This window comes from Glycine max, chromosome 6 (assembly GCF_000004515.6).
Source record: "Glycine max cultivar Williams 82 chromosome 6, Glycine_max_v4.0, whole genome shotgun sequence".
Lineage (NCBI taxonomy): Eukaryota > Viridiplantae > Streptophyta > Magnoliopsida > Fabales > Fabaceae > Glycine > Glycine max.
Window position 1 is genome coordinate 21,303,217 of NC_038242.2, and position 14,368 is coordinate 21,317,584.

A 14,368-nucleotide genomic window follows, 5' to 3' on the forward strand; every position below is an offset into this window, starting at 1 on the left:
AGTAGGGTCGCAAGTGAGAGTAATGAGAGTGAGCAACGTCGTGAAAAAAGACTGAAACAGATTGAGGTTTTAATTTGGAAAGAAACCCAACATTGGTTTTTATAAAACCGAACACAACATTGATTTTTAAAAAATCAATCTTAACAATTAATCAAACAACAACGATTTTTATACAAATCGATGTTAATGTCGATCTAGGTAAGAGCATACCCGACCTACCAGGCTGATCAGCTGGATAAACGAATACATAAAACTGTATTTTTCTTGCCAAAATTTGAAGCATATTATTTTATTCCATATTCTATTTTTTGACACATTTTTTAATCCAAAACGTTGGATTCAAATCATGATTAGGTTAATTAATAGTATTTGTGTAATGTTTTTTTAAATAATTATTAGAGAATAAAATTAGACAAATAAAAATAATTTATTCTCATGAAATAAAAATTGTTATAAGAGATGAAAATTAGATAAATTAAATCATTAGCAAAACAATATTTTATTTTTTTTATAAGTGTTTATGAACAACTCTATTTACTATACACACACATTTTTGTTATGAGAGAATTTTATTTATTTTAACCCTAAATGTAAAGGGCTCAGCTCTATTTATTCTACACACATTTTTGGGCCACTGTATTATGGAAGTTTAGTTAATGTCGGGCATGTTGGGCCAATTTATATCGGGCCTAAGCTATATATACTTTTAAATGAAAAGGTTATTCTAAATGAACATTCATTCGTTAGACTTGGTGCAAGTTGTTGATGAAATATGTAAGAAACAATACAAGGTATTGGCAAAATGCTTATTGCTATTCCTAATTGCTTGATGCACTCACATCCACATCTCTACAGAAATAGTGCATGGAGCAAAAACCAAGTTAATTTAGTTTTTTGGAAGTAAGACAGATGAATACAATGATCAACCTTTCAATTATGGATTGGGGAGGACATCATCAATCCATACAAAATACGTTACCCAAAAGGATAATTTAAAAAGTCATCTTCAATCCATATAAACTGTCAAATTAAGTAACATAAAAGGCTAATCTAATAAGCATTGTAGCATAGCAACAAGACAAGGAGGGGACAATATCCTGACACTTAAGATGAAAGGACAATCCTGTCGCTCAAAAAGGAACACCCTCCTCCAATGAAGAGTAGCGACCTAGTTGTCCTCCCCCCCCCCCCCCCCCAATGACCAGTAGCCACTTAGCACTCTAAGGAAAGGGGAGGACCACAAACAACCATTAGAGAACGACCATTATAAATAGGGGAGAGGTACCCATATTCTCCTCAATGTTCACATTAGGGCACGTGCTTACGAAGAGGTTTCTCTTGAGATATCCACACTCAAGGTCTCCTCCATAGGCAGTGACATTCTTTGGCATGAAAAGTTCTTTTTATTAATAATTAAGTGCTTGGTATGGACTCAATTTACTAGGCATCAATTGTGATGCAATCCTAGCCCCCAAGGGCATTGGATAGAAGACTCCAAGAAGATTGGGCTAGAGATGCAAGAGAAGGCCCTAAGGTTCTTATGAGTCTTAGAGTAGATTTTGGGCTCATGGGCTAAGTATGAGTCCATTTATCTTTGTACATATTAGATTAGGATTTCATTATTTTTGGGCCTTGTATTTAGGGCTCCATAATGTAGGTAGGGTACCCTAGAAATGTAGGATTTTTCAACCCTTGTATTTTAGGGCACCTAGACTAGTTTTTGTATTAGGGGTAATTTTGTAATTTCATATGAATTAAGTGAATATTTGATGTGTGTGTTGAGAAATAAATTTAATTGAATTGGGAGAAGCCCAATCCAATTAAATTTTAGAGGGGGAGGTGAGCATTTGCTTACTACACCCCATTGCCACATCATATAGTCACACTTTGTGCATGTCCTTCATGCTTTACATGCCTCATGACACCTAAGCACACTTAGTGGAAAATCTTGGACTTGATCTTGGGTTAGTGGGCCGAACCATAGCTAAAATTCACTAATCATAATTAGTGAAATTTTGGATCCAAAATTTGGCTCCACAAATTCAAGTGAAATTTGAATAGAAATTCAAACTTCCCTTCAATTTTGTGTGACACTTTGGCTATAAATAGAGGTCATCTGTGTGCATTTTTTCAAATTTGATCATTTGAAAATTAAACTTCAGATTTCAAAGCTCTTTTAGAGCACAAAATTTCGTGCTCTTCTCTTCCTCTCCTTCTTCCTCCAAGCTCTTATCCATGGCCTCCTATGGTGGTGAGCTTCTTCTAGACTCATCTTCTCCTTGAAGTGGTGTCTCCTCTCTCTCTTCCTTCTCCATTCCGCTATCATTCATCTTCCAAGAAGCAAAGGAATCCATTAATGAAGAAGATCCTAGGCCTACAAGCTCCAATGGAGTTTACATCATGTGGTATCAAGAGCATCTTCATCTAGGTGATGTTCTTTTGCTTCCTCTATCTTTTTGTTCGGTGAATTCTCTTTAATTCCTTGTTCTTTATCTTATTCTCCATGTATATCCTCCACTGTCTTGTGGTTTGGTTCTGTTTAGAGTAGATTAAAAAAAAATCGATTAAATCTTAGATCAACACTTGTTCTTGCATTTCTATGGTTCAAATTTTGTAGATCTACTCTTGAATCATGTTTTTGTGTTGATTTTAGGTTCTATCATTTTTCATTCATAATATTCTTGTGCTGAACCTTAGATCTGAATTTTCTTCCAAAATATTGATTAGAAAAAAAAACACAAAAATCTAAGTGTAAATCACTTAATCCATATTGTCTTAGAGTCATGTTTAGTCATAGTAATTGTCACATTATGTTCTAAATTTGTGTTGAATTTCTATTTTGTTAATTGAATTCTAGATACATTTTTTCATGTATTCTTATCATTATTAGCCTATCTTTTTAATTTTGAGTCTAATTCATGCATGATATTTAGTTCATAACATGTTCTAAATCAATTCCTAGAAGTAGTTTTGTTGTTGAACTCTTTTTTTTGTTTTCTAAGTTTCCTAAATGATGTCTATGATGAAGTTGAGTTGTGGTGCTGAGTTGTGGCTGGATTTGTGAATCAAAATAAGTCTTAAGCTCTCATGAATTGTCTTATTCAAGATAATTGAGCATAAGCAAATACAAATTGTAAATATCCAAGCCTTAAGCAACATAAACACTACTCTTGATTTCTAGGTTGAAATCGTTGGTGCTAGCAACTTGAACATACGAACTTGTATAAATTACTGGGAATTGGTCACTACGTTTTTTTAGCTGAAATTTTAACAAAATTTTCAAGACATCTGGACCAAAATTATTACAAAAGAACCAATAGATTTGGATTAAAGGAAAAAATAATAAAAATCACACAAGTTGTCTAAAAAATTAGTGTCCAGGAAAAAAAAAGTGAAAGGGAAGTGTGCTTGTTGTTTTGTCTCAAAATTTATTCTATAATTGGTGCCCATTTTATACTAATCCTAGTTCTTAAATTTCAATTGAAAATTATTGTGAAAAAAAGTGTCAAAACTAGAGGTTTCTTGAGTCTTTTTTTTTTAGTTTTTCTACTCTACTCTAGAGCCATTCTAGGTTTCTCTTTGAGTCCTAGCTTGCTTTTGTGTGTTTTTCATTGCTTTAATTGTTTAATAATCCTTGAAAATTTGTCTTGTTAAAACTCTATTGGTTTAGCTTTCATTTCATTTTTTTGTCTTTGCTTATTGCTTGTCTCTTTGTTTCCTTGCTTGTGAGTTGCAATATAGGGAATTGGAAAGGAGGATCGATACCATACCTTGAAGAATTTGAGTCAAGAAGCAAGGGGCCAACCACCTTAAGAGCTATTGGACTAAGAAGCACTCCAAATTAAGTGAAACACCAAAGAGAGAATAGCCACCACAATTGAGGACTTTTTTTTGTAATTTTGTAATTGACAATTTGCTTTGCTTTCAAATTTTGTAACAAAAAGGCCTTTCATTGGAAGTAAGTTGGGAGCCTCCAATAGGTCACCCTACTTCCATCTGTGTGTAATAATTTTAGGCAATTTTTTCTTAGGATAGTGAGTGTTTTGTTGCGAACTTAAATGAGGTCATCCAAACACTCTTAGGATCCTCCTAGTTTGCATTTCTTGCACTTTAGTTTCTTGCTTACTTTCATAGCTTATTTCCTTTACCCTCCATTGTAAAACCGCCTAGATAGCTTGCCTTTTACCAATTAGTTTTTACCTTATCTTTCACACCTCTTTTAGTGTTTATTTTGGTTAGTTTCAACCATAGTTTCTTTTACCTTTTGTTTTCAAACCCCCAACAAGAAAGAACCATAACTTAGGAACCAACATGAGTCTTCATTCTTCATCTAGTGTTAATGGTGAGGGTTCTACTCCTAAGGAACCCTTGTATAAGATATTAGATGAGTTTAGATCCCTTGAGTTGTGGAAAGAAAAACAAGAGAGAAAAGAAAAAGGTAAAAAAAGAGTGGAAGAAATAAGTCAAGATGAAAGAGAGAAAATAAGAGAGGAAGAAAGAAGAAAAATAATGAAAGAAATGAAAAGAGAAAAACATGCCTCCTATAGTAGTCATGACTCTTGCAAGAGTTTAAGTGAAGAACTTAGCGACTATTATAGAGGGCGCCATAGTTCACATACTAAACATCACTCCCAAAGAAGAGAAAAGGATAGAAGGCCTCAAGAGGTTAACATTAGCCTCCCATATTTACATGGAAAAGATAATGTTGAGGCCTACTTAGATTGGGAAATAAAGGTTGAACAACTCTTTACTTGCCATCATATTAGCGAAGAGAGAAAAGTTCCATTGGCTACCCTTAGCTTTCAACGGTATGCTCTCTATTGGTGGACTTCCCTTGTTAGGGAACGAAGGATTCATGGGGATCCTCTAGTAGAGTATTGGAATGATCTTAAGAGTGCCCTTAGGAAGAGGCACATTCCCTCCTACTATGAAAGGGAGCTTATGGACAAGCTCCAAAGGCTTAGACAAGGGAGTATGATTGTTGAAGAATATAGACAACAAATGAAACTACTCTTTTTAAGAACTGGACTTAGGGAGGAGGAAAGAACAAGCATAGCTAGGTTCCTTAGTGGGCTTAATATGGAAGTGAGGGATAAGGTTGAACTCCTTCTATATAGGGACCTAGATGAGCTAGTCCAACTTTGTATAAGAGTGGAGCAACAACTTAAAAGAAAGTCTTCTTCAAAATCTTATGGCTTTCACTTTCATCCAAGGATGGACCAAGCCCAAGGAATTTTAGGGGCTGCACCTTCAAAACCTAAGGAAGATAAGGGTAAGACCATAGAGAAATCCACCCCTAAGACTAGTTCCCCAGAAAGGACTAGCAACATTAAATGCTTCAAATGTCTTGGGAGAGGTCACTTTGCCCCTCAATGCCCCACAAAGAAAACCATGATTATGAGGGTTCAAGACATTTATAGAAGTCAAGAGGAGACTACTTCTTCCCCTTCCTCTAGTGGAAGTGAAGATGAAGTAAGGGGTGAAGAGTCTAGTGAGGAAGTCTACCCCCATGAAGAAGGTGACCTCCTAATGGTTAGAAGGCTCCTTAGAGGTCAATCTTGTGATCTATCTCAATCTCAAAGAGAGAACATCTTTCATACAAGATGCAAAATTTTAGATAAAACTTGTTCTCTCATTGTGGATAGTGGATCTTATTGCAATTGTAGTAGCACAAGATTAGTTTCCAAGTTAAACCTCACTATCATTCCCCATCCAAAAGCTTATAAACTTCAATGGCTCAATGAGAAAGGGGAAATAATAGTTAACCAACAAGTGAAGGTACCTTTCTCCATTAGGACATATAAGGATGAAGTTAATTGTGATATAGTTCCCATGGAGGCAGGGCATATTCTTTTAGGAAGGCCATGGCAATTTGATAGGAAGATCATTTACAATGGCCTAACTAATGAGATTACCCTCACCCATCTTGGCACTAAATTTGTGTTGCATCCTCAAACACCTTCACAGGTGGCCATGGATCAACTAACTATGAAAGATAAGAGGGATGAGGAAGAAAAACTAGAAAACCAAAAGAAAAATAAGGATAGTAAGGCCTTGTCTTCAAAGGCCAAGGGGAAGGAAAAAGAGGAAAAAGATTCCTCCAAGAAGATTGTTAAGAAGGAAAATCATTTTGCAACAAAATGTGATATCAAAATAGCACTTCTTCTTAAACAATCTTTCTACCTTCTCCTATCAAGGAAAACATCCCTTAACACCGCCATACCTCTTGAGCTTGAGGTTATTCCTCAAGTAAAGGAGTTGTTGGATGAGGGTTTGGTTCGTAAGAGCTTAAATCCTTGTGCTTTGTTGGTGCCCAAAATAAGTATTATGAGGCACCAAATCCCTATGATAGGTGGTATGATGAATGTGTTGAGTGGTGCAACCCTCTTTTGTAAAATCACTCATGCACCCAACATCTTCATGATTTGTGTACATGGGGACTCATTAGGTAGGTTTTTTCTTATTTTTTGTTTCAATACAAACTTAGGTGCTCATATGAGACACCTTAGGTTTGTGATAATTTTTTGTAGGAATAATCAACATGAAAATAAAGAAAAAGGTATGTTTTATTCCATTACATTCCTTAACTTTTTAAATAGTGATCAAGGGCTTCCCATGGACCCTAAGAGAATAAAGGTCATTCCTGAGTGGCCTACTCTACCATGTATAAGGGAAATTTGGGGCTTCAATGACTTAACAAACTTTTACAAAAGGTGTTGAGGAAAAAATCACTGAGTTTCAAGAACCTATGGATTTGAGGTCAAATCCTTTTCAAGGGGGAGGGAATGATGCAATCCTACCCCCCAAGGGCATCAGATAGAAGACTCTAAGAAGATTGGACTAGAGATGCAAGAGAAGGCCCTAAGGTTCTCATGAGCCTTAGGGTAGATTTTGGGCCCATGGGCTAAGTATGAGCCCACTTATCTTTGTACATATTAGATTAGGATTTCATTATTTTTGGGCCTTGTATTTAGGGCTCCATAATGTAGGTAGGGTACCCTAGAAATGTAGTATTTTTCAGCCCTTGTATTTTAGGGCACCTAGACTAGTTTTTGTATTAGGGGTAGTTTTGTGATTTCATATGAATTAAGTGAATATTTGATATGTGTGTTGAGAAATAAATTTAATTGAATTGGGAGAAGCCCAATCCAATTAAATTTTAGAGGGGGAGGTGAGCATTTGCTTACTACACCCCATTACCACATCATATAGTCACACTTTGTGCATGTCCTTCATGCTTTACATGCCTCATGACACCTAAGCACACTTAGTGGAGAATCTTGGACTTGATCTTGGATTAGTGGGCTGAACCATAGCTAAAATTCACTAATCATAATTAGTGAAATTTTGGATCCAAAATTTGGCTCCACAAATTCAATTTCAAATTCAAGTGAAATTTAAATAGAAATTCAAACTTCCCTCCAATTTTGTGTGACACTTAGGCTATAAATAGAGGTTATGTGTGTGCATTTTTTTAACTTTGATCATTTGAAAATTAAACTTCAGATTTCCGAGCTCTTTTAGAGCACAAAATTTCGTGTTCTTCTCTTCCTCTCCCTTCATTCATCTCCTTCTTCCTCCAAGCTCTTATCCATGGCCTCCTATGGTGGTGAGCTTCTTCTAGACTCATCTTCTCCTTGAAGTGACATCTTCTCTCTCTCTTCCTTCTCCATTCCGATGTCATTCATCTTCCAAGAAGAAAAGGAATCCATTGATGAATAAGATCCTAGGCCTACAGGCTCTAATGGAGCTTACATCAAATTGGAACTAAATCTGTTACTTGAATAAGAGCCCAAAATATGATTGATTTTAGGAGAAGGAAGAAAAACAAATAATTTTCCAATTCCCAGATCAATTTAAGTCACAGAATCTCATGCCTAACATACAATTAACATGGTTAGAAAATGTTCTCCCCAAAGAACGCCACCGCTTATGAAGGAAACATTGAGTGTGGGTGTCTCAGGAAAAATATCTTTGTAAGCTTGTGCTCTAATGTGAACCCTTGAGGGAAGAGTTGGGTTCTTCCCTCTATTTATAGTGGTGTTCACAAACAATTGAGTGTGGTTTCCCCTTTTCCCTAAGGTGTCAGGTGGCTACTATTCATTGGGGGATGACATTCCTTTGTGCGTAACAAGATTGTCCTTCTGCTAGAGGTGTTAGGATATGGTGTCCCCTTGTCTTATTGTCATGTCCTCATACTATAGCGTCATTTTTCCCTTGGCATCTCAGGGTACAATGACCTTTGTCGGGTGTCGAAGGTTGTCCTCTAGTGTACGATTGGTGTCCTAAGTTAGTGTCGCTTCATGTGTCTATCACTCGTCCATCCATGCAGTTCACTCGTTCACTCGACTTCCTTTCCAGGAAGGACAGTCCAAAAACCCAATTTGAGTTAGTTATTGCTTAACTGGTGATAACGAGTCAAAAAGTTTACTAGTCATGGAAGTAATATAATAGAAAGTAAGATAACATTCTCAATGAGGACCTTTTGTATCCACTGCCATCTATTGTAAAAAGAACAAAAAAAACAATGATTACAAAACACATCTAAATTCAATTTAAGAATGTAGTTGATGCCTTGTTAATCCTTGATCTAAATTAACATCCAAATCTAATTGGTTGATATATTAACCCTATTTTTTTATTAATCTTTTTTCTTTTTGATAAAAAAAAACTCTACTTCCTTAAATTAAATCAATTAGAGATAAGGATTACGTTTAGAAACTCATAAATGCATGAAGCTACATTCTCATTCCTAAGAAAACAAAACACTATGTAAAAATAAAATAAAATAAAATAAAAACACATTATTCCTATTAATGAATGCATGCATTTATTCTTCCTGTGTTATTAGTGACCTAATTAGTTGGACACATTAATTCCATGTTGAATTATCTAAATGAATTTAATAACCTTTTGGACCTCTGCTTCGAGAGAAAAAAACTGAATATATAAAATCCACCTTAGAAGTTAGAACTTAGAATATTGAAAATGAGATGTAGTTAAGCCAAGGGATTTGTTATTCTCACCACCCACCTAGGTGGCTTTTTGCTAAGTTCCAAAAATATCATTCCCACAAAAGTATGATTTTGTTGACATATGCACAACAGAAACATACTTTTGTTGTAATGTATGGGATGAAAAAGAAATAGATTCAACGAAAGTGTGATTCGATTGCACACATGTAGAATGAAATCATACTTTCTATAGCATTGTTTTAATAATATTTCATTTTGAAATTTTTTTAGGTTAATTTAAACATTTAGGTTTTTGAAAGTTCTTTTTAATAAATATGAATATTATAAATTTAAATTAAAATTAAAAAAGTATAAATTAATAATCATGTTAAAACTTAAAAATCCATATATATATATATATATATATATATATATATATATATATATATATATATATATATATATAACATTAAAAGTTTAAACTAATAAAAAATATAAATTATGAAAAAAAATTATTTTTTTATAAATAGTAATATATATATATATATATATATATATATATATATATATATGTATATATCATACAATTTTAAAACAATTTAAAATGAAATATAAATGCCCTAAACCTTAATAAAATTGAAGTTAAAAACATGGAGAATTATGTGGGGGTGTGAAAAAATGGAGAAGGATAGAGAGAAACAGAAGGTAGTGGAAAGAGAAGGACGAGGGTAGAGGGTGTGGGAGACAAGGGCAGGTAGGTCTTTTCATAGAATTTGAAAAAAAAGTAAGAGTACAAATAGTAATTTTAATCTATTTACTAACGAGACTACTAATGTCACTATCAACTTTGCTGTTGGTACTACCAAATCATGTGGAATCTCTCTTTTGTCCACTCATCTAATTTCTCTCACCCTGTCTCCTTCCCCACATCCAAACCGCACCAACTCACGACTATCATCCCTAGTGGCAGCGCGCTGGTGGCAAGCTAATGAAAAGGTATCACGCGCGTAGATTTGTTGGTGCGGGGTGTTGTTTGGATCACTATATAGTGGTGTTGTTTGGCTACGTGATGTTGTTGTTAGTATGGTGGTGATGACGACACGATGCGACACTGGGATTGTGGTGAATAGCGTGATGGTGGCCTGGGTGATTGGCGGCTTCATAGGTGATTGTTGTTGCTTGTATTGTTGTTGTTAATGGGTTTGAAATGGTGATTGGGTTTGTGGTGTCAAGGTGGTGGTTGTTCAACAATGAAAATACGATTATGTTATTGTACAATGTACAACAAAATTGTATTTTTGTTGCATCCATGGTGTGAAAAAAAAATATGGTTTCGGTATTTTATTTTTTTCACCCCCATGTGTGTAATGGAATCGTATTTATGTTGCTTTATATTTTTGACCCCCATGTGTGAACGGAAACATGATTCCATTTTAGACTTGTTCAACATAATTGTATTTCCGTGGGAAGGGTAGTTTTAGAATAAAACAAAAATCGACCCACATGGGAAGTTTAAATAACAATTCGGATAATGCTAATGGTAGTCCCTATTGCTACTAGGCCCATTTTGAGTCATAAGAATAACAGGCCCATGTTTTGAGTTAAGAAATAAAACAAGCCCGTGTTTTTGTCCGTCGATTTTCGTTTTTGCGTGAGCATACTATAAATGTCGGCACCGATAGTTAGTTCTTTTTACAAATGATTGTCTTTATTATAAACATTGTGTAGCACACACATTATTTGCTTGAATCTCCTCGGAATAGTTCTGTAGCACAATACATCAATTATTCTCTCCAACTCAAAGCTCAATAGTAGCAATTTGTTGAGGGCCTCAAGAAGGAGCCTACAAGTATTACACGACCATGATATTGGTATATTTCGTTGTCTTAGAGAAATTATCAGGTGGTTTAATAACCCTACGTGTCCACAATTGTAATTAATTTTCATTCAAGTTTTTAAATTGTAAAAAAATAACAATTCATTATATATAGAGATTAATGAGGATTATAATAGTTTCGGACTATCCATTAGTTTTTCTTGTATACGAGTAAACATGATCATTAAGAGAAATGTGAGAAATACTAATAATATATATTTTAACACACTCATTTAAACATATTCTTGTAAGTTGAAATTGATAAAAAAAATCAATGAAATTTTATAAGTCTCACTTCATATTTAACAGTATCTTTTTAATAGTATAATTTTTAATAAATTTCAACTAATAAAAGAAATAAAAGAAAGCATATTAAAGACTATTCCAAACACTCTTCTTATTTAAAATGGAACTACAGATGTTACATATGCTTATGCGTCACAAGGGTAAGGCTTAAAGTGCAATAATTTTGTCATTGAAGTGTAAGATAGAAATTACGTTAGAGCATAGAACACGAAACTATAAGTTTAATTTAAGAAAAAGAAAAAAAAAATCTGTGTATAAACTCGCTACAGACATCTAAGAGGCCCTTGAATTTGTAGGAAGTACGTACTCCATAGTGTGCTCATCTATGTTTAGACCAGTCCCACACACGTACTCTTCTTTTGTTATACATTCTCTTTTCTTAAAATGAGAAATGATGAGCAATGCATAAATAAACCAACGAATTGAGTTGATCAATGTCAAGAAAGAATAAAAAGCTTTGTACAAATCCAGATGTAATTCAAAGCACAACACATCTCCAAGAATGATTGCAAATATGATACCTAAATCCACTTTCCAGATACCGAGAGTGATTAAACATAAATGATGCCTTGTTCATTGCTCGGTGCAAATAATCATAATACAAAAATATCCCATGATTGAATCAGGACAAAAAGTTAAAAAAAAAAAAGATTTGTGCCTTTAACATTTGTCTTGTATATAACACAAGTACACGTTAAGTTCCTTTCACATTCACTCTCTCTCTCGTGTGTATTATTGACAAGATGCTGGTGGGACATTGCTGGCTTTAAAACGTGGTGGTGTTGGCTGACAGTGGAGGAAAAGCCAAAAGTGATTTCAATTAGAATAGCAACTTTGCAAAAGCATAGGTCTTATTTTGACTGGTTTTTCTCATGCATGTATTTCAATTTTTTCATGGCTAACCAACCATCTCAAATAATTTAGTATGTGTTTAGTTACACGTTAGAGAATGTACTTTGAGTCTATAATTGATTTTAAATAAATTTTTACATATAATTGGTTTATCATTAAAAAAAATTTACAATTGATTTTGAATTTAAAATTGATTATGAACCAAAGTAATTTAGTAGTTTTTACATCAAAAACAAATTTTACAATGAATTTTACTTCTAATTTAATTCTATAATAAAAACATACAAACATAGATCACAACACTTTAAAATCAATTTTATAAAATCAAATTCATTTAAAATCATTTTCACCAACTTTGATCCATACACTTAATGGAATTGTGTTTTCCCTTGGTTTCATCCTTATTTTCTTCTCACTGATATACTCCCATTACATCAAATTATTGTCCAAGGCGAATGTTTGGAAATCTGCGGTGAGGTGCTGAAAACTTACCTTAGTGGGAGAAACCCTTTGTATTGAACCTATTTTTTGAGGGTTTACATTATGTTTTCAAATATATTTTTTTTTGGTAGAGACTATATAAGTAACATTTTATTTACAGGAGAAAATTCACTTAAATCAAGTTTCTCTCTTAATATTTAATTAAATGATTTAACACAACTGATTAATATGCTGAAGTTAAAGTTAAATATTTCAAAAACTATCCAAATTCAATTCTTAACATAAATAATTATTAATGAGACATTAAATTTTAGATTAATTAGGATATTTTTTTCCTTATGAACTAAGATGTTAAAAAAAAAAAAAAACTCAGTCAAGCTAAAATCAGCTCACACTAGTTGATCAAGACATGCACTCTATAGTATTCCAAATGTACTGTAGATAGCTTCTTTAAATTTATATTTATATATATACAAATGTACTTAAGATGGTTGGTACATACTGGTTGCTATGCGTGTCTCAGAGCAAGAGCTTGGTCTTCACAGCTCTGCCATCAACCAGTTTCTGCAGGTTTCCATTACCAAACTTCTGCGGCAACTGATTTTATATAAGAGAGGAGATCAGTCTATCTAGTTAGCTAGGTAGTCAATGCTAGTGACATCACTTGGAAAATTCGTCACTTTTTGAATTTAATGTATTTCCATGCCTTATGTAAGACAAATTAAGTTCCATCCCGTACAAGAAAAAATCCATTAAATTGATCTTTGTTTGAAGGCATGAACAATTTAAAGACTTGGGAAAATATGGGTTGTGAGAAGAGTAATTTGTTTATCACTTGACCAGCCAAGATGTAGAAGGAAAGGATAAAAGTTAAATGCAATTTATGATGTGTTTATGATGTTTTTCCTTTAATTGAAAAATATAAACAACGTTTATTGGAGAACAGTTGAAGAAGTTACATTTAAATTTTGTCTCAAAACAAGTGGATTCTTTTTCTTTTATGAAACTTTTTTTTGGTAACTTCTTTGAAAGTTCTAAATAACATTGAGAAGAAATGATGGTAAAAAGTTTTACACAATTATTTAATCATAACTCATATATTAATTTTTAAAATAATTATTTTAAAGTATTTTAAACTATGATTTATAATTAAATAATATTATAAAATTATTTTACATATGCATTGGACTTAAATTCAATAACATTACGTGGAAAAAAAAAACCAAGGTTAATGTGAAGTTTCTTTTATATATGTGTGTGTGTAGACAAACTGCATCTCAGGTCAAGTCTAAGAAATTTTCATAACTTGGGCAGTACGATCCTTCTCCGTCTTGTATCTATGGCAAAGGGAATGTCGGTGAAAAGGAAAATGGTTAAAGGTACAAAGGCGATTTTTATGATGATTTACTAATGTTTGAACAGAACACAAGAAAAGTAGTCTAAAAAGTGGTTAATAATGACTAATGAGTACATGGTTTTACCCCTTGCAAATTTAGTGATCCTTTCTCAATTAAAAGGACAAATTAGAATTCAAACTTTATCCTGTGGGATGTAATATATTTCCGATAATCTTACGTAAAGTACTTAATAATATTTGATCTTGAAAGCCTTATAAGTACAGCTTGGAAAGATCATCATCAATTAATCTTTCTCTGTTATGGTGAGGTCCATGGATCCCATAATCATTTTCATCTTTATTGACATACATTCCCCTTTTGAGGGTAACGTTAATCCTTTTGTCAATCATTTCGCTTGGTGGGTCAAGTGTGAGTAACGTTCCACAATCTTTTAACAAAGAATAAAGACATCATGGCTCTCCAATTCATCTAAAAAGGTTGGTATGCGCTAAGATGAGTCTTATATATTTTCTGTCCATTTTAATTTATCAGTTAATGAATATATTTTAAAACAAATACTCGCTTTAGTCTGCCACACAAAT